Consider the following 18,078-nt stretch of genomic DNA (forward strand, 5'->3'; position numbering starts at 1 on the left):
GGAGCCAGCAGCTTGGCTTCAGTTGCGCTGGCATTTGCTAAATCACAGGCTGCCTGTATGTACATCAGGGCGGATGTATTCTGGTGGATGAGAAATCATGAAGGTATTTGTTTTGCACAGCAAGTGGAAATATGGCAACTCTTTGTTATATTTGTTACTTGTCATTTAATTTTTCATGAGGTAATTGCTACTTGTTATGCTTTTGAAATGGTCATGAGAAGACACCTAATATGAAATGGGTAGTTTGGTTCTTCGCTATGCTTCTCTTCCATTATGGGTTTCAGCAGCCTCTGGATGGCGTGGGATCTGCAAATGGGAAAGCCATTAGCCAGAGCGCAAGGTGCCGCATGTCTTCTCATTGTGTGTCTGGAAAGGTGCAGTCTGATTCAGGGTGAACTTATATTCCTTTCTACACCCTTTCAGAGGACAGAGATGGGTAAGGAAGCCTGTAGGCAACGCAGCCATGGAGTCCCTTATGTGCCTGCATGCCACCAGGAGGTCCATTGTCCCTGTGGAGGGTCAGGAACCTAGTTCGGATGGAGAGAGGGTGAATACCCTAAGACATCTTCTAGGAAAGATAAATTCGAGACTTGATTGTTTGGAAAACATAGATCCTTTCCTCAAGCACAAAGAGGAAGGGGTTTGTTTTCCCAGAGGCGTTTCTCCTTTACAGCAAAGACTCGGTTAAGCGGGAGGTAACCGAGCTATGCTGTCCCCTTGGCACTGACCAGAAAGGGTTCTCCTTTCTCAGAACTTGCAGCAGGGTTTTTGTCTGAGTGTAGTGTAGTTGGAGGACATACACTAGCTGCCATTTCTGCTTGGGATGCTTCTGAGCCTTCACTAGGTTGGGGAATGCGAGGAGACTGGTGTCGCTTGAACCGTCTTGGGTGCTTCCAGAATTTTGCTGTTTGTGACCAGCGCCTTCAAAACTAAGCTATTTTGTTACTTCATTTAGTCACATTTCTTTGGAGGATGTCAGTCTTTTGGGATATTCAAGGTTGAAAACTTCTTCCTTTTTCTCATTGTTGGGGTGTGCTGTTGGCTTTGCAGCCACTTCTGGTAACTCAGCTGATAACCACAGGGAGAATTTAAGCTTGGGCAATACTAAAGATTGGTTGATGTAAGTAAAGTAGGAGTGGTTTATTTTTGGCACCAAGGAAGGCGTTTAGTTCTTGTTAACTATGTTTAAACAGTACCTCCTGCCCCCGTTGTTAATTGGTTTTGAGACTGCAAGTCAAAGCAACTGATTTTTTGCAGATGCTTTTGATGAAGTATTTCTCAAGCCATTGTGACCCTAACAAACATAAATATGGAAGTAGGATAAAAGTAAGGGAATAAAGACTTAAAGAGACAAGGCATTCAAGTGTACTGTGGGAATATAGATAAACTAGATGGTTCAGGTCCCAAAAGACCTGGTTGAAGGTATGGTTCCTTGGTGCTCCCACAACAATCATTCTTTTTACTGCATCCAGTTTCTGTTAGACCAAGTAAATAATGTATATGAAAGAGGGTTGCAAGCTGTCTTCAGGGTTTCACTTCCTAATGGTGTTTTTTTACAATTTTAGCTGGAGAAGATGCTGATACTACCCTTTGATTTCTGCTCAAGTAAGCTTGTGGGTTTTGAGTACTTGTTGTGTAATTGGTCACTGAACTTTGCAAATATAGTAAGTATTAAGTTTGGCTTAATTGTAGTCTGATCTGATTTGGAGCCCATACCTACCTGAGACTTCCATTGTCTGAATTTAAAAATAAAAATGTATCATTTTGAACCTGAGAGATTGTTGGTGATATAATAAAGTTCTTAATAGAGTGAAATGCAGTTGAAGGTAGCAGAAGCTACAATTCCCTATTTGTGTTGAGGTTTACTGCCAAGCTAGTCCTAGTAGCTGTTCCTATGACAAAAGGACCATTTGTTTATCCTCTTAGTTTAAATATTTACTTGCTTCTGTAGAGGTAAAAATAAAAGTGCTCACCCTACTTGCATTTCTGAGTTTCGTGGTCCAATTTCTACTGTTTCATGCGCTGTGCACACATGCAGTATTTGGTACCGGCTGCTGACTCCTTATTTTTCCTCATGAACAGTTGCATGACGATGAGATGGAAGTGAGGGGAGACGAGATGGGTAGAAGCAGAGGATGAAGGCTTTCCAAGTGCACTCATGTTGAATAAGGCGAGGATACTGTAGGGTGGTTCTCTGGCTTGATGATTGTGCATGGCAGCATGGGCCTGTGGTATGTCGCCCAGGCCTGGTGTGAACCTGGACTTTCTCACTGGCAAAGAAGTATCTAAGATACTGCATAAATCATGAGCATGGATGCAGCAACACACATGAGGCTGGATTCTAGGATATCTGCTGGTCTGAGTTTATCTAGTTTATTTTAGTTACAGTGACCACTGCAGGTGTGTTGCTGGAGCTAATCTCCTGAGAAAATAACTGTAAGCAGATGCCATGTGGCCTGTGGGTGGGAGAGGTAGGTGAGTTGAAGTAGTGACGATGCTATTGAGAATGCTAGTGGGGTGAGCGCATGAAGTGCCTGAGAGGATGGATCCCTCTGGAAATCAAACTCATTAGCCCGTCATCCTGTGTACTAGGGGGCATTGGTATATTTTTCTAGTTTGTTGCTCAGATGCCTTTACCAATTTCCTAGATTAAAAATAGAAGTATTCTTTCTAAAAGCAGGTTTCACTCAACAAGCAAGGGCCTTTAGTCTTACAATGAAATAAACACAGTTTAAAAACTCCCAGGAGTCTCAAATGGCTTACTTTGTTAGTTGACTTCCTTTCCTTGTCCTAGGAGTAGTGGAGGGTTTTATGGTCATGGAGAATGGAGTTAGAAGAGAACTTAATGCTGAACAAGTTACTGAAGTTTTTAGTGCATACCACAATGTTGTAACAAAATGTTTTGTTATTAAGCGCTGCAACATCTCTCTGAGCAAGTTTGTTGCATTAGTGCCATCTCTCTCACAAAGCCTTTCTAAGGTACCTGATACTGTGCTGCTTTTTTTGACCTGTGTTGATTCCCCGCCTAAAATCTTCCCTGCTCCTTTTAATGTACAAAATAATAAAACAACAAATGATGTGAATTGTATTATAAAGTTTTCCCAGTTGCTTTAAGTATGCCTGTACTGCGTAGTGCATTGTAGTGTAGGAACACCTGAACTACTAGTGCTGAATGGGGCTGATTGGGAATCAGAGGTAAAATAATGGTCTGCCATCTCATGGCTAATGAACCAAGGTGCAGCATTTCACCAAGGTACGTCGTTCTTTGCCAGGTCCAACAGTGAATAGTGCTGGTTTTGCTTCCTCTGCCACCTGCCTTGGGTTAGCTGGAGAATCTTGTCGTGATGGATTCATGGAGTCATGCTGAAGTGAGCTCAGACTCGGTGCCCCTTGTTGGTGCGTGTGCGTCCACTAGCAAATTCTAAGATAAGCATTTTATAACTCTGAAAAAAAGAGGCAGAAAAACTAGGGGAGAGGACAAGGAAAGCTAGGCACATTCAGTAGCTTCACAGTTGCTCAGCTGGGTTGGGGTCAATGCAGCTTAATTCTTATTCCCCTGCTGTAATGATGAGAAATCACTTAGTTCCTCGGAGGGATGCTCTTGCTGATCACAGGCTGTCAGTGCATTAATTACTGGGCTTGCACTTTACAGTAACTCTTTTAGCAGTTCATGTGCTCTCAGTGAGTATCATTTAATTGGGAAGATAATGCTTTTTTAAGCTTAATGCTGTGTGACAATTTCTAGTTTGCTACAGCTCCTTTTCCAGGAGCTATTTAAAAGATTTCTTAGGTTTGTGAAAGTCCAGTTGTCATAGGAGTGACTGCTCTTCCATTTCAAAATGGCAAAGCTCTGTGATTTTATTGTCACATTTATATCCTAACCTTTTTCCCTTTTACTTTACCTAGTGAAAGAACAGATTTGGTGTTGAAGAGAAACCTTGGAAAGGAATGGGCCCTGTTCTCTTGAAGCTCTTTGCCCTGATCCCAGGAATGCTGTAGAGGTTAGTGACATGGATGCTTAACAGCTTTTGTAGAAATTGCCTTTTCATTTGTAATTGGCACACTTCAATAAATTCTGTGTGAAGCAGTTCATTTGCCTGTCACTGAAAGAGAGTTAATTCAGGCACTGTCAGAACGTGGTCAATTTAAAATTGCTCTACCCAAACAAAATTTAGGGTTTTGTTTATCTGTGTAGATGCTGTAGAAATACATAGCTGGGTGGACACAGAAAGTTGCATGGTGCGATGCATGCTCAGAGTCAAGCTGCGTTAAGCTTGGAGGTTTTCATTGATAGGTTTAAAAAAAAAAAAAGTTGAGAATGATCGTAATGCATGAGATCATAATATATGATTATTTTTTGAGTTTTTCAAGTCTCTCATTTTTACTTTGAGAGAATAATACTCCTGCTCTTCAATAGAATGTCAGGCTGGGAGAGGTCCATTCTGTATCCATACAAAGGTAATGTTAACTCTACTTTTGCCTCGAGTGACTTGTATTTCGGTTTTATATCCTGGTTTCTTTGGATTATGTACAAGCTGGGTAGAGTGCTTGCTGTGAGTTTTTCCCAATAGCTATATAGTCCTGCTACAAATATTAAGGTCTACAAGAGGCTTCCTCTTGCGAGTAGAATATTCAATCTAGTTTACTTTCACATTTTTTGTAAAGCTAAAGAGGCTTAAGTGGATTTATCACCTGATGGATTTCTTCTTAACTAGTGAAGTCAAAAAAGCTCATATAACTATCAAATTCAGTAATGCTTTGTTTTGCTGATGAAAAATGAATGTAGCAAGTAAAATTTGATGAAGCTGGGGGAGTGGGGGAAGAGGTAGGCATGTTGAAGTGCTCCTAAACAAAGATGTCAATTTCCATAGGAGCAGTTGAGTTAAGATCTATTAAACTTGTCTGGTTACTGTAAAGGATTTCTAATCTTTGTTAGCTTACTTTAAAAGTATCGATGTGTGTGGTGTGGCTACTGAAGAGTAATGTCCAAGCTTTGCTAGGACACCCTTTAACATATAGACCCTTTTGGAGCAAAAAGAAAAAAGAACCACAGTGGGAAAAAATGCTGCAGCGCATCACAGACACAGAAAGTGAAGAGGTGACCCAGTGGAAAAAGACCCGCTAGTACAAGGAAACACTAGTTGGCGTCGCTCTTTGAGGCGTATAGAGCTTAACAACTGTTCTTGTAAGTGGTGCCATTTCTTATGAAGAACTTCAGTTATTTATATGTTCTCACCATCTTTATCTTATCTGGTATAAGTTGAGAGTTGTAAAATGTTCAAGGGGAGGTATCGCTTCTAATTTAACAAAAACACACAGAAAGACAAAAACCCCAAAATACATCCTTCCATATGAAATCCTGCATTCCAACATCAGTGCTTTCATTCTAGCTCTGTGCTGCTTTTTTAGTCTCCAATGTTTTATTCATTAATGAAAAAAAAAATCTGTCCACAAGGGGGTCTGATAGAAATATGCCTTTTTACTTTCATAGAAAATACCTTGCTCCCTTCAACCTACTGTGTTTAGATTCTAATTTTTAAAAAATATATTCTACTTTATGGAGAATAAAAGAAGATGAAAGGCTCATCTCCTCTCTCGTTAGTCTCCCTCTTGACTTAGTAAAAGGAGTTAGTTTCAAGCAGACTGTTGAATGCAGACTGTTTTGTGAATCTGTGAAGACCGTCTTATTAGTATCATGATCTGCTGTTCAGATACTTATGTAGGAAATACTTCCTTGGCACTTTACGCATCCTGTTCTTCCAGTTCTGAGGACATGCAAGAACTGGCAGAGCTTATTAGCTTGGGTTCAGCACTGCTGTGGTTATATTCCTTTCAGTCCTGAGCCTGCTATATTTGATTCGGTCAGGCTCTCCGTGGGGCCATGTTGAGTTTCTTTCCAGCTGTGGCATGACTTACCTGCAGCTACATGGATAATAGTAAAAGTCGCGATGCAGTTTATAAACACATAGAAGATAATGAGATAAAGGAAGACAGCCAACCAACATGAATTTGTCAGGGAGAAAATTATATCAAACTGATTAGTTTGCTTCCTTGACAGATGAATTGGATTACTGCATAAGGGAGGGAAGGGATAGAAGTGATACAACTTGAAGTGTATAAGGTTTTGAAGGATGTTCTTTTAAACGTAATACATGTAGTGATTTTTTTTAAAATGGGATCTTCCTTAAATCACTGTCCTGCAGGAGCAAAATTTATTAAAAATGGTTCAGTGGAGTAGTTAACACGGATTCAGGATCACCTGGAAAGGCATTTGAAGTAGGCTTCCTTACTAGCTTGCCGTGCCTGGATTTGTCAATAATGGCATCCATGATTTAGATGATGGAGTAGAGTCTACTTACAGAATGTGCAGGTGGTGTCAGTTTGGGAGTAGGCGGTATGAGCACCTCAAAGGGTTTATATTAAGGTGTTTGACTTGACAATTGGGGTAAGCTAAGTGTTTGCGTGTGTTCGTTTGACCTGACTCACCCATGTTTAATTGTTATACCACAGTAACTCAGTCAGTGTATATAACTTATTGAGCTTACTGATTTGAATGGTCTCTTCCAACACTCTCTTTTGTTTGTGGTACCTTTCTATCCTTCAGTAAAATTACAGCACTGAAACCTGGTACTTGAATGGACGTGGTTGTTACCTTAAAAAATGCTGTATCTGGATTTGAGGTCTTGAGACACCACTGAGTTACACATGTGGAAGGTTAGCAACACTCTTGGGAAGTCCCAGAATTTTTCTCTTGTGCCGGAGGGGAGCAGAAGGTTAGGCACTGTGGAGCAGGCAGCTGCTTTTGCAGGGTTCTAGCAGTGCCACCTCCCTGCCTTTCCACTGATGGCATAGCAACACATCTAGTTAGGCAGCTAACATCAGGGCTGCCTCCCTCTGTTTGGTCTCCGTAATGCAGCTAAAGCAGCTTGTCTGGACTCTGAAAGCAGGCTGCTCCTGCAGCCCCTCTTCTCTTTTTGCATTTCTGCATGCATAGTCCAAAACATATGCTGCTGTCTGAGTGGCTGTTTGAGGTTCAGGAAGGATGGAGGGGCGGGGAGAAGCAGTGCTTGAGGTGTTCATGATGTGGATTATTGTTTGGCTTGTTGAAGATGTACGTGAGGGAAGAATAACTTCTGTATCCTTTTTGCTACATTGCTGGAGGAGTTACCAGTGCTTCCCTCAGCACCTCAAGCCTTTTCCCTTGCAGGACTTTGCCCTAATGTTTGTTTATTTGTAGTAGTTCCTTTAGTCTGCCACAGAGAGAAAATGTATGAGTAGGGAGGAGTGACCGTATTTTTTAAGAGCTTTTGTAGAATAAGGTATGAAATGCAGAAATAATTGTCGTCTGGGATGGTGTTAGAGAAGTCTGACATACCGCTTTGTTTTAAGCTCCCTGTAATAGAAAGGGATGTTTGCGTGCCGTGCTTTTTCATACACAATGCACGTCCCATAGTTGTCACGTTATTGTGAAAGATTAATTTTCTGTCTCTCTTAGAGGTAAGCACCAATATTTTGCACTGGGTCAATAATTTTTGCTGGCGATAGCTTAACGCCTGAAACTCCCTTTGACATGTTCCCGTCTATTGGTGATGCCATAGACTCTTACGGATGTGAAACGTAGCGAGGGAGAAAATTCTCTCTATTGAGGTTAATTCTGTGGAGATGCTGCTCTCTGGTTCTGTAATCCCTACTGCTGTTTTCCTGACTTCTTGGAGTATGGCTTTGCTCTTTGATATCCTAGCAAATGTTTTTCTAGCAAAACTACAAACTAAGTTGGTAATAGATACACCGTAGCAGCAGAGATCTGGTGCACCAGTGGTGTAATTGGAATAGCACGAATGCTGTGAATGTTTCGTACCCCATATTATGTCCCAAATAGAGGGTATTGGAAGACCTACTACTGATAAGTGATAGCCTGTGAAAGGCAAGCCTCAGGCAGTCCCTTGGGGAGACTCTAGGTCCCATGAATTGAAACAAACTGGAGGCACAGTAAACCTAGTTTTAGAGCTTTCTCTTGTTTGATTATAACTTCAAAAAGCTGCTTGGGAGAAATCTCAAAGGCATGTTCCTGTAGATGCAGGAATAACTGTTCAAAGTGCTGGAAGATGAAACTCTGATGTGCAGCAATTTTTATAAGTGAGGAAATAACAATGGAGAAGTGGGCTGCCATCTGGCTGTATTGCAGTGAGAGTTTGTTAGAAATACTGTTTACTCTTCAGTGTTGCTAAGAGGACACCTTTTTTTTTTTTTAAAGGGACACACACACACACACAAAAGTCACCCCTTTAATACCTGCATGAGAGAAGTGCTAGCAAGAGGCTACTACTCTCTGCTTTGCTCTATGGTTCAGGATGATGAAACTTTTTCCTGTGGTAGAGATGGATATCTTACTACCTCTTCTATTTAGTCCTCTAATATGGAAGCCTTGCACAAATACTTCTCTAACAGGGAATGCACAGCTACTGTGAAAGGCCCTGTACTTTACACCGAAGTGTATCTTTGCTAGTAAGTTGACTTTGTTGCTTCTGTGCAATTTGTCAGAGTTAAACTGGTCACTCTTTTGAATGATGCCATCTGTTGAACTTGGTAGCAAGAGTGTAGTTGGCACTGTGACTGTGCAGTTATTTTTCAGCATACAGGATACACTCTTGTGCCAAAGGCTGTTATTATCTGGATGGGTTATGGGAACGTGCATGTCTGTTCGTATGCATTTTGTGTAATACGTAACAGTGCTTGAATAAATCCCTTTACTTCAGGTACCTGAATATTGCTACCCCTCTGAGGTCTGTGTGAGTTACTCAGCTTTTAGAGCATCCTTTCTTTGTTCAAGTAACAGCTATTAGCAAACAAGTTGATGTAAAAAGCCCAAACACCTTCCTCTTTCTCTCACTCCTTGTTCCCAGATTGAGCAACCTGGAGTGTGTACTTGAGGGAGCAAATTCTGACAGAGAAGTAAAATGAAATTAAAGAAAGGAATGTATGGTAAAAATGTAAAGGAATATATGGATGTATAAGAGAAGAAGCCTTTGCTGTTGTACTATTGTTGCAATTAAATCCTAGCATTGAGCAGCATTTATTTACCTAATTTTTTAATGTGTTTTTGTTCGGCAACATACTGCTGGCTTTCACTCTGTTTATTGCATCCTGTTTGTCTTAAAAATAAATGAGTAGTAATAGTCTTCATTCTGTGCACTGCTTACTGTCAAAGCTTAAAAGGGACACAAAACTAGAGAAAAGGGATAGCATTGAAAAAGTCGTGTCTTCTCGCTTGGGGAGAGCAAGTTCTGTCCCCAAGTTCTTTGCATCCAGAAATGGCCAAGCACTCTGAAGGATGTCCGAGTGAGTCCATACACTTTCACAGATGCACTGCAGAAGCCAGGACTTGCAGTAAATAACTAGTAAGTAATTTCTGTAGCTGTAAATGACATTGCAATGCATTTGATACAAAATTACTGTCTTTTTTTTTCTTGTTGTTGATGATGTTTTTCCCTCCAGCAAGGAAGGATATTTCCTTAGTGTGTGTATTGTGTGTACGTGTAGATGAATCCAAGGGGAGAATGGGAATAAACTCTGCTTTGGTAGTTGTGCTTTTACTATGTGGATGTTCAAGCTCTTTTCTGGGATAAATACAGTGGTCACTTTTTAACTAAAGTTGTTTGAGCATCCTTCTGCGACACTGGGATAATTTTTTTCAGAGAGCTGCAGCTTCAATCCTAATTTGTTTTCTGTACCTTTGGTTATTACTGGAGAAAGGGGCTAGTATAGTGGTGAGACATAGTATGTGAGTAACCATAGTTATCGATACTGGATTCCCGAGGAAATCCAACCACTTCTGAATAGTTGTTGTTGTTGTTATTAAAACAAAACACCTGGTAGTGTTGATCTGAACCAGCTCTTCTATATTGTATGGTGCTGTGCATGAAAGTAGCATTGCAAGCTAGAATAGTAAACACTGTTCAAAAAAGAAAAAAAAAAAAAGGGCAGAAAATTTAAAGTTAGGAAAACCTACCTTGCATCTGATCTAGATTCTGGTGTCTCGTGTACTCCTTTTATTTTTCCAGAATAATTAGTTCTATCATAACTGAAATGTAAACAAATTTACTTTTATATCAGATAATAAAAGCAGGAAAAATGTCATCTTACAAATTCATTTGTAAGCTGTGATACGTCGTTCTCATTTGCAGTGACTGAGTTGCAGACCAGATGTCTTTTTACTCGAGCATACAGTTTTTCTGTCTCGTTCTGCTGCTTGTGGGATTTTGATTTGTTTTTGTAAAGCAGCTGTATCAGTTACTGTGGCCTGGGCGTTGTAAGGCAGAAGGAGGAATCCCTTCCCTTCAGCTTCACAGTTCCTCGCATCCCTGTGCTCGCCAGGAGGGACCAGCTGCGCTCCACAATCAAACCAGCCTGGGTGCTGGTACAGCCGGCACTGGGGGATGGCGGCGCAAAGCTCGGGAGGTCCGCCTGACTGCCAGAAGGATGTTTACTAACGATGGGCTGGCAGTGGCTTGTAGGCAGAGGAACTTGCCGTCTCCTATTAGTAATATCTTACAAGGAGAGGATTTGAAAACTAAGATGCTTGCACTGAACTTCAAGAATTCGAGGTAGGATGATATCTAAATGAATAAAAACTACTCTTTTAAAATAAAAACTACACCCCCCCTGCCCCCCACCCCCGACTAACATTTAATTACATGACTAGCTTCTGTGAAGTTGTACTTCTTGTTGTCAGACTCTTCTGGAGTTGTACTTGCTGTTATAAAGAGAAACTGAACCAAATGACCAGCTGAGATTTAGTCAAAATATAGTGATATTTTGATTAATGTAAGTAATGTACCTGTGCATAGCTTCCTGTGTTTAGGATGTTGGCTGTACAGAAATACGTGACAAATAGGTAGATTGCATTTTCATTCCACCTAAGGAAGAAAACAATTGATTTTAGTTTGTCATGTATGTAGTTTTCAAAATACAGCTAATACGAGCCTGTTCTCAAGTGCGGTAGTTCTGCTGTGAAGCAAGCTTGTTATCGACTTAATATTAGACAATGTTCTTGGAAATGTAACAAAGTTGGAGAAGAACCCATCATATTAAAATAGTAATTTGCCTCTCTCTGAGTGCTATAGGCTTCATTTTTTCTCTTTGAATAAGAAAAGCTCACTTTTTGGGGATTTCTAGCTGTCCTATTTAATCTTGCAGTATACTGCATAAACTTCTGTTGAGAAAGCATTTATTCACTGCGAAATATAACTTTCATTTTGGCATTATTGCCAAGCAGGAGTAGAACATGGGTAATGGAGAGGAAAACAAAAATAGTTTTGAAAGTAGTTATGGTAAATAATACATACATCAATCCCATTACTGGTAATAAAAAGTAAGCTAAATAAGCATGGATTTTTGAAAATGGTACAGCTTTGTGCCTGTATGAGAGACACCAACTTTAATGTCCAAGAATATCTACACCCACTCTGGTCATCTAATAAGTGTGCCAGTGAATACCAGAAAAAATTTTCAGCAGTGCTAAATACTTGATTGAAGAACTGGGGAGAACTGGAAGAATGCATTCACTTGAGCAATTAATACTGCTTTAAAAGTCTGCAGTTTTAGTCTGCTTTGTAGGTTTGTGTTTGTGGTTTTTGGGTTTGGGGTTTGTTTGGTGTGGGGTGGGTTTTTTTTTTTTTCTGTTTAATCCTTCATCTGACACATTCACTGCTGGGGAATGGAAATCTTGGGGCTCTGGTGGGGTACTTCTAAATCAGAAGAGCTGTATCCTGCCTTGGTTCTGTCCCAGTCTTCCTCTGCAAGCCTGGTAGCCCTCTTGACAGACTCTACCTGGTCATCTGGGAGCAGCAGTGTCTCTTGCGTGTTAATGGGGAGCTAGAGCTCTTTTCTGTAAGGAAAAATTCACAATCAGCTATTTTGTCTTTACTCTTCACTCTGTGCGAGGCTCCTGAGAAGTGTCTCCATGTGCAATGTGGGGAGGCTGTTTCCAAAGCCAGTCTGGGAGCTCAAGGTCCTCAGGGCACAATGTGGTGTTTGAAGGCTGAAGATGAGACTGAGAAGGGTCGAATTGCTTTTATATGCAATTTGTGAGTATCATGCCCAGAGGATCTTCTGCCACCCAACAGAGGGGGGTGGGGGAGGAGGAGGAGCAAAAGAGAGAGAAGGTGAGGAGAAAAGACAGTGCTTTCCCCGCATCATTACAATACTTGCGTAGTTACGTGAAACATAGGAATCTTTACTGTTTTTCCCAGTGGCAGTGCATCTGCTGGAGCAATGAAGCTGGTGAAGGGTCTAGAGAACAAGTCCTATGAGGAGCAGCTGAGGGAGCTGGGGTTGTTTAGTCTGGAGAAAAGGAGGTTGAGGGGAGACCTTATTGCGCTCTACAACTACCTGAAAGGAGGCTGTAGTGAGGTGGGTGTTGGTCTCTTCTCCCAAGTAACAAGTGATAGGACAAGAGGAAATGGCCTCAAGTTGTGCCAGGGGAGGTTTAGATGGGATGTGAGGAAAAATTTCTTCACCGAAAGGGTTGTCAAGCATTGGAACAGGCTGCCCAGGGAAGTGGTTGAGTCACCATCCCTGGAGGTATTTAGAAGATGTGTAGACGTGGCGCTTGGGGACATGGTTTGGTGGTGGACTTGGCAGTGTTAGGTTTACAGTTGGACTTGATGATCTTAAACCTCCATGATATGATTCTATGCTGTATGGTATGCAGCACTTGGTTCCAGTGGAGATCAGTGGATGTCTTTGGACCATCCTAGTTTCAATGTAGGGGAACCCCATCTAAGAAAAGTCAGTTCAAGAGTAGTCTATTAAATGCCATTGTCCAGGGTGCCCAGCTTCCCCATGGTGTTTACAGAGGGGCCTTTGCCTGGGGATGTGTAGGGGGTGGTGAAATTCAACAGCTTCCTGTTGGGTGCAAACACGCAGTGGAATAATGCAGTAGTTGGAGGAGATCTGTTATTGTCTAAAAGGCAGTAGTGATGTGCATGCAAGTATTTCTACTGCTTTTCCATACATCTCTGGTCTGAATTGATAATTATAAGGTCTTGGGCTATTTTGTTTTGTTTTGCACTTAGGAATACTAAGAACATGCAACTTAAAAGAGGTTGTGATCATTCACCCTTATTTACTTCCTATTGCTTCAGAAATAAACAAGCATTTGTGCCCAGGGTTTAATGCTGATTTTAATGCCGATACACTGCTGTTTCTGTTCCACTCTTTCTGACTAGATGGTAGCAGAGAAAGGAATTTTATTACATCAGCCAAGCATGTACTGGTAGGATCATCTTGCTGTTTTTCTTATTCACCTTGTTAGAAACAAGGGCAGCTCTATGGAGACAAATTTTACAGGTAACGGGCTTCTACTTACTGCTCTTTCATATGTAAACTTCCTAAAGGCAGAAGAAATGTTCTTCTTTTGGGTATATAAATGGCTGTTTTACATGGCTGGAGGAAGTTCATGCTTTAGATTGCTGTTGGGAAGAAAAAACACTACCACCACAACAAATGGGGACCCACTTTGCGTAATACCACACTCCTTTTAAAGAAAATCTGGTGGCTTTTTTAGCTAAATATCAGAACTGTGCTTAGACTCACTATTGTCATTACTGAACATGCTGTTTGGGACTACCGTGTTTAGTGCATGGCCTTACAGCTTAGATGCAACAGCCTGTCCCCTGTTCCAAGTCCACAGGTTTCCTTCCCCATCTCCTCCCCCCCAGTTACTCAGAAAGGCAAACAGACCGAAGTACTCTTCCCCCTTCCTAATAACGGCTCATTGTTTCATTGTTGATTCTAGTAGAATAACTTTTCTAGGAAGGCTTTTTTACTTTGCTTGTTTACTGCTAATGCAAGAACCACCCTCTGGAACTGTGGTTTTTTTCCCCTATGCCTTTGTTGATATCTGCATGCCAACCAAGCACACGCTTATCTCTTCAGATCCCAGATTATTTTGCTTTTTTGTTTGTTTGTTATTTTGTGTCTCCCCCACCACCACCTTTTTTTTTTTTTTTATTTCCACGGGCTTCTTAGCAGCATTTCCTCTCTTGAATGGCATGGTTTAGTCATTGCCATGCAGTTCAGGTTGGCAAAGTAAAATTTCAGTTCTGCTCTATTCCCAACAGCCTGTAACTGGCATTCTGTTTGTCCAATTAATGCAAATCGGTTTATTCAGACCTTTTGAAAACATAAAAAACCCAAGAAAGACGGCATTCAAAGATGCTCAAGATATTTTACTACGAAACATAGCAAGAACTCGTTAATTAGAATTTGCTCTCCAAAAATATTGAGGAAGCAAATAGCCTGTTCTGTTGGTTTTGGTTTTTTTTTTAACCAGTTTTTACTTATCTTTATAGTATTCAGCAAACTTTTTCTGACACTGCATAGATTAGTTGTTTTATAAGCTTTCGGTGTAATGTTCTGATTCTGAATAATCTATGGATTCCTCAATTTCAGATGATTTTGCTGAGGTGCAAATGTTTCTGAGATGTTTCAATTCTTCCAGCGTATGTTCAAAACCAGAACCATGTTTCAGTAGTTGCTTTCCTCCAACATGTTTTTCAGCTGTAGGTGTTAATAGCAATACTGAGGTTTGCAGGATAATTTGAGTTTGCTTTTCTGTTGTCTTGCCAGCTAGCAGGTGTGAATGGGGATTATTCACACCTGCAAGAGTGTCCAGTTGCGAAGTTCCAGATTAACACTAATCTGGTAAATTTTAGTTTCCAAAAGTAATCTGCTGTGTTTAGAATGTATGCAAACTGAGAACGTTGAAAACCAGAACTTTTATTCTCTCAGTCTGAAATTTGTTCACTTACTAGGCACAATTTTCCTATAAATGAGTGTTCCAAAAATACGTGTCAGTGGAGAAATTTCTCTTATTTTTGTTGTTGTATTTTGTGTCTGTGCTCCAGCCAATTTGGACTTTCCTTCTGCCTGTTGGGATTTTCGCATTCCATGCATTTTTGTCTCCTCAGTTACCACGTTTCTCCAGTAAATAGTGTCCTTTGCGCTCCATGAAGGAGAGGAGGAATTGTATGCCCAGAACTAGTTCAGACTTTGTTGCAGTCAGGGCTGGATTGCCAGCTTGAGACTATATTGGAACAGGTCAAAGGAGTGGAAAAAATGCCATGGTGGTATGATTGCACAAGCATGAGCAAATCGTTTCTTGGAGCCTGAATGTCTATGAACGAACCACCTGAACGTGCTAACACAGGTCTCTCCTTTCTAACATAATACCTATATGGCCACTACTTTGATCTTTACTGTAACCGATGATTAGAGTTAATGAAACATGGTTAAGATTTTTTTTTTTTCCTGGAGCGACCATTCCTCATCTCCTAAAGCGGAAAGGCTTCTTTTACACATGAAGAGTTTTATTTGGTCCTCAGCCCTGCAATGGCAATATATTTTGCCTTGCACAAATGATTTAAAACCTTCTTCTGGCATAAATATTACCTTTTTTTTTTTCCAACCTAAGGAGATGCCATGGAGCAAACAGTTTGAGGTGTGGAATTTCAGACTTCCTTCATGGCTAGCAAATCCGAACTGGTTTTTGGAGATCAGATCTGTGTTTATATGCAGATGAGGTGATTAAAGACTTTGCATTGAAATTAACAGATGAAGCTGTGTAGAGCCCAGTAGCTAAATGTGGATTTCGGGTAGCCTTAGGGATGGTCTGTATTTCTTGGTCTTGTTTTGTGAAGAGATGAAGGACTGTCTATACTGTGATAGGTACCTCAAAGATGAGGTTTTCTGCACCTCTTAGTTGGACGTTGATGCAATATTTATCACATGCTATTTGGCTTCTGAAATGTGAAAATTACTTGTGAAATTTCCCCGACCTTTTTCAAAAGCCACTTTTAAACAAGTGGTGGATGTGTATATTCAAGTGCTTACAAAAGCAGAATTACCTTTTGGTTCTCTGGATAGTGTGTAGTAGTTCAAGATGAAATCAGAATTTGGCTTTCATTTTAGTAGAAAAAGATGTAAAATAAAAAATGCAAAGGCAGAAACCTTAAATGAATATGTGTGGTCAGTCTAAATAGCCTATATTTGAGCTTACTGGCAGTTTGCTTTGTGGGCATTTGCAATTCTTTGGCTTGATTATCAGTTTATTACTGAGCTGAAAAATGGGAGTCCTTAAATCTTGTTAAAGGCTTGCTTAAAGAAAGGCAGTACTGAGAATTATGTTTGTGCTGGTGACGGATTCTAATGTGTGCTAAATAAAGATGTAGGAAGCAATTTTTTCAGCATCCAGCCAAAAATCACATTCTAGATACTGTGTGGACAGTTTTGCTCCTGCTAGGAAAAGGAGGCACACGTGCTTGCTTCCTCGTGTGCTGTCTCTTCTTTGCTCTCTGTAAAACTGACTTACAGCTCCTTCCTGTTTGATAAAGCTCAGAGTTTTGAGCACCACCCCTAAATATCTATGAACGATGATTTTAATCACATCCTTTACCTCCACATGTGCATTGGTAGTCCTTCATGCTAGGTAACTGTTGTTCTGTACTATTGCACTAAAAAATAAACTTGAAGTAGGCTCTTCAGTCACAAGGGGAATAATGGCTGGTGGGTCTGCACTTGAGATCTTAAAGTTGTCTGTGCTTTTTGTGTACGGAAATAGAAGCGAAGAAAATTGATGCAACTTGAACTGTGGTTTGGAGAAGTACTACATATTGTTTTCAGCTGTGGTTGGATTTAATACTTTGTTTTACGGGCTTGATGTTCTGGAGCTGGCGAAGAAGTGTTTGTAGCTTGGAAATACTTTAATAAAGTACTGGAAGTAATTTTGGGAAATAAGATTTTGTGGTTAATTAAAGAATTAGAAAATGCAATGATAGGATTATTTTCTAGACATAAGATATACACTAGTAAATCAGGAAAAAATAGGCTGTATACAGAAGTAAAAAGCAGTACTTTATTTTCTTATTTGAACAAAATGAAGTGCAAAAACTTGATATAACTGAAGTTCATTTTCATTTAAGTTAATACTAAATAAGAAATACATGCATTATTATTCTTCAGCGAGACAGCTTTCCTCCATCCCTGCAGCATAGGACAAAAGTATCACTGTTACTTAATTGTGGTCCTTCTTTTTCACTGAATATAAAACATTAACCTTCCAGAGGGTACAAACCACTGGAAATCTACTCTATCAGCACTTGCTATTATGTGTCATTATCATGAATAATTTGTGGGAAATGGACCTAGAAAGAAGACTGATAGTCCATGTTTTATATATGTATCTTTCTCACTAACCAGTTACTTAAGTTCTTCATATTTGTTGAAGAATTTTTGTTTGCAGCAACGTCAAGGCATTAAGGTCAGACTGAGCTTAAGAATAGCATTTCTAATGTTGCAGGTAACAAAGGATTTGTATCTTTAAATACTCATCTGATTTGAGTTCAGAGAACAGGGAGAAACATGTCCTGAATTAGGATAGCAAGCTGCTTTTTTTTTTTCTTTCTTTTTCTTTTTTTTAGAGATGTTAAAGCACAAAATTACTGCATTGAATTCTCCGGTTTGGACACTACCTGTGAACTGAAAGAGAGACCTCTGTAAGCATCTCTTCAACCTGTAGAAACACGGTATTTCATTAGGTTGGCCTCTGCACTTATATTAATCTAAAAAAGGGAAGGTTAAGCTTTCAGGTGAGAACATAAGGTTCCTTGAGATAAGTTTTAAAATATTTCAGTGCAAAGGAAAAAAAAAAACAAACCACAAAAGCCACAACCCTGAAATAATAGCGCGACCTTGCAAATCCTTTCCTGCACACCTTCCTTAATTAATAATACTTTGCAATATGAAAATTGGAGTGGGATTTGATGGTGTTTTCCTGTTGGGAGGATTTCTCAATGAAATAGTTCCTGTTTTAACCAGATGACTAGCTGTTTAACAAGAGGAAAACTTAGTACAGGAATAGGACTTTTATTACTGAGTTGGCATGCTGGCTTTGCTCCGGGCCCGTCTTAGGGGGACCAGGCAATATTCCCCAAATGAGCGAGTGTTAGTTTGGTCCATCAGGGAGAGCTGATGGCTTCCTTTTCAGCAACACAGCTTCCTTTTGCATGGTTTTCTTTG

The 18,078-nt window shown here is 40.3% G+C and overlaps 1 protein-coding gene across 1 annotated transcript in view; it reads left to right on the forward strand.

The window, feature by feature from the left end:
• The first annotated feature begins 3,951 nt into the window (after nucleotides 1–3,951).
• Nucleotides 3,952–18,078, forward strand: part of WDFY3 (WD repeat and FYVE domain containing 3) — a 157,532-nt gene continuing 143,405 nt past the window's right edge. Inside the window, exon 1 of the mRNA XM_009327491.1 lies at nucleotides 3,952–4,001. The gene's annotated coding sequence lies outside the window, so the exon portion shown is untranslated. The remainder of the gene's footprint in view (nucleotides 4,002–18,078) is intronic.

Source organism: Pygoscelis adeliae, unplaced genomic scaffold, assembly GCF_000699105.1.
Source record: "Pygoscelis adeliae isolate BGI_AS28 unplaced genomic scaffold, ASM69910v1 Scaffold157, whole genome shotgun sequence".
Classification (NCBI taxonomy): domain Eukaryota; kingdom Metazoa; phylum Chordata; class Aves; order Sphenisciformes; family Spheniscidae; genus Pygoscelis; species Pygoscelis adeliae.